We start from the raw sequence: 3,655 nt of genomic DNA, 5'->3' as shown, positions 1-3,655 counted from the left end.
AGCTACAGAGAACCTAAATCTTGCCAAGTAGTGGAGGACAAAATACTAATAGATGCGGCTTCATCTATAACTGTGCTAGGTGATGAGCCCCAAATTTGGTAACATTTTGGGCTCATTTGGCCTAACTACCTTTGCTCAATCCTTCATTTTTCATAACTTATGCATCATTTTTTAGTATTTTTATGTCATTTGTACGAATAAGGGCAGTCACTATTCCTAGGTGGCTAACACGTGCTCATTTCAGGTTTTTTGACACATGATTGGAACAAAATTGAGCAGATAAGGACCAGGAGATAGCCAAGATGGGGTTGAGGATTCGTAGGAGGGTTGTCCACAACATTAAATGGCCTTCCTCGGGATCTTCACCCCCAGCTCCGAGCTCCAGCAGCCACCACAACCGGATTTAAAGACAACCAAACGGATTTTGAGGAAGCAACAGTTCACTCCTAGTTTGGTCAGCCAAGCCCCACTGATTTAGGAGGCCATCTTGGGGCCTCGTGATGTATAAATGATAGGGCTTTAGCCTTCGAAAAGGACTTTCGAAACATTGTTGCACATCCTGCACTACGAGCTGCTAGCTTAGTTTTGCTCTTTTGTAGCCATTATTGGCATGCTATTTGACTTATGATTATTATTTTTTAATGGAAGGCAGTCGGATTTGATCTCAGTTCTGAGCTTTTAAAGGAGCCATAGCTCTCGGGGTTGGGCCCAACCTGAGAGCCTAAGGCCTCCTTCCTTTGTATTGTTATCTTTTTCTTCAGCATTATGGTTTTGTTCCTTGACATGCATTTAGAACGCAGTTTGCTGAGTTAGATTTCTTGGTGTGGTTAAGTAGGTCATTTTCATAAGACAAAATTGCTTCAGTTGTTTAGAGTAGAGTGAAGAGATTGGAGTTGATAAAAGTTCTAAAAAAGGGGTTGCTTGCACACTCATTTTCACCTCTTTCTAGGGGCTGAAATTGCAGACAGTGCTGCCCACCAAAAACATTGGTTTACAAATTCATGCAATCTGTGGTGCAATATTTTCATTTGTAGAAGTTTCCCATGCGTTCAAATCTCTTGGAATGTTCTTTGCTTCAGTACCATACATGGTTTTTCCTTAAGAATAACGTTGTTGTTCATTCATTCCATTAAACAGTTAGGAATGTTTTGATTATATGCAAGACGTGGATGATTTGATTCAGTTTGCACTGTGCATCACTATTCCCTCACTCTCTCATCCTTCTAAGCCTTGCCCAGACTAGTTACTCATCTCCCAATTAAACCCCTTGTCTCTCAGCTACACTACTGCCCACATTATCCCACCTTTTCGGCCTTCCATTCCATCTACTCTCCTCCAGACAACTTAGCTTAGCACACCCCCTCATCATCTCATCTCTCGGTTACCAAGGCATTACAAACCCCTCTCCTACCTCCCTATCCACCCATGCAGCCTCTTCCACTCACCCATCACCCAAAAATCCGATTGTAGAACATCCTGTAGGAATTACTGAACATCCTGTAGAAGTTCTGAAACATCCTGTAGAACCCCTGCAGACTTCCTGTAGAAGTTCATAAACGCGGCCTCTTGGTAGCCAAACTTTGTGAAACTCTCTGGAAGGGTGTTAGGGACCCCCTTAGACCCTCTCTGAACTTTCCCAACCTTTTCAAGCCTTCCTCCTCCTTGATCCACCTCTGCACAGTAAAAAGCTAGTTAAAAGCACATGCATGATAATTCTAATGATTGAAACAAAAATACAAAAAGATGGTTTCTTCAGATAGAGGTAGTCTAGACACGTGCATTTCAACTTCATAGAAGTAATGGCATTTCTTTCAGTAGTTTGCACCCCCATCTCTGCATTAGTAAGACTAGCTGGTAGAATTAGGGTTTGCTAGGGTTTGCGTTCCTTGTTGGCTTTCAGTTCCTTTCTGCAAATAGATTAGCTTCTTTTGAGATTAGCTTTCGTCCATCAGTTAAAAAGCTTCTTCTAAGAGCTCATAGAAGTTGGCTTGAGCCCCTAGCGAACTTGTGCCAGCTGACCAAGTGACAGCTGCGGCAAGAGCTAGTACTTGTGCATACAACACCGTCGCTTCCAAGTTTGTTACGAACTACCGGGTTGATAAAATTAAAGAAGGAAGCTCCAGGAGTTGTAGCATTATTGCTACAATACTGGAGCCCACCACTAGGTACAACCATATTATAAGCCAGCAACGTGATCTGGCAGGACACATAAGAATGAAGATGATACCCTGCCAGTTGACTCTAATCAAAAGAAATGACCATACTACTTGGAGGGGTTGAATGGGAGAACTGCCCCCTTGCATTATGGGAATAGGAGGATCACCCCCTGTACCATGGGAATGGGAGGATTTCCCTCCAATTCATTGGAATCTAGCGAGACAAAAAGAACTTGAGCATTATGAGGTCCACTCTCTATGGTAAAAGTAGGATCACATGAAGGTAGAATTGGGTCAACCATTTCCTAAACCAATGGTTGGTCTGGAATAGATTCACTTTCAGAGAGAGTGGGATTGACCGAAGGTGAATATTGGCCAACCACTTGATCAACTAGTGGAGGGTCAGAGGAAAGCTTGCGATAATCGAATGGAAGACGAGTTTGAGAAGCGGTAAGATTATCCAACACTTTTGGAGCTTCATCCATACAAGGAGAAAGGTGGATAGGATGATTCTCTTCACATACCTACAGAGAAATTTTACTTTTCCCTTTTTCCCATGGGCTTTACTATCACTAATTGAAGGTTTATCACCAACATTATCTCCAGAGGTTGATGACAAAGGTTGATATGAACTTGTGGACCACACTTCTAATATCTTGGGAATACCAGGACATTCTCGAAGAAGGTGGCCACCCTTACAAAACTTGCAAGGGAATTTCACTTTATGAGGTTGATTGGAAGGTTTCTCAACATCAAATACATCAGTATAATCAATTGCTTGGTTTCCCCTTTACTTATTTATCTTATTTTTATTCTTCATTTTCTTATTCGTCTTATCCACCTGGTTACTAACTTGCATGTTTTCACCAGATGAAGAATAACAAGAGGAAGAAGATCGAAGGGACAAATAAGGAAAAGGGTCAACTTTAAGATCAACTAGAGGTTGATACTATTAAGGTGAAGGGGAGCCTGGTTGAGGAGCAGTTTGGACATTTGGAACCATAGGGGTCAAAAATAACCAAACTGACAAACCAATAGTAAATTTAGGAAGGGACAATGTTGTCATATAAGGAGCACAAATATTTCCAAAAGAAGGAAAAGGACTAGGATTCTCGTCAGGGGAGTTTCCTTGATTGGTAGACATAAGAACTATTTCCATTCGTCTCAACCTACTATCTACTAAGCAGTATTTCCACAGGAAGGATGTTTTTCCGCAGTCAATTAATTGATTTTAGAAATTCAAAAAAACAAAATAAAAAAGGGGTAAAAGTAGGCAAAAGGGTTTACCAAGTATCTGTGAACTACAGAATAGATCTTGGTGAACCAAGAAGTATGGACAGGCAATCTGCACGAATGTTGTGTTTTTTGTATCACGTTTACAAGGTGGACAACTCAATTACCTATGGATAAATTAAAAATGTATAGGGGCTACCAATATATACACGACAGTATGTGGGAGTGCAGTCCGTAGTAGTGTTATCTAATATGTAACTGTTTGA

This window comes from Pinus tabuliformis, chromosome 4_1, assembly GCF_031772625.1.
Source record: "Pinus tabuliformis cultivar Carrire ecotype Pingquan chromosome 4_1, CPIR1, whole genome shotgun sequence".
Classification (NCBI taxonomy): domain Eukaryota; kingdom Viridiplantae; phylum Streptophyta; class Pinopsida; order Pinales; family Pinaceae; genus Pinus; species Pinus tabuliformis.
Note: the sequence above shows the minus strand (reverse complement) of the source record.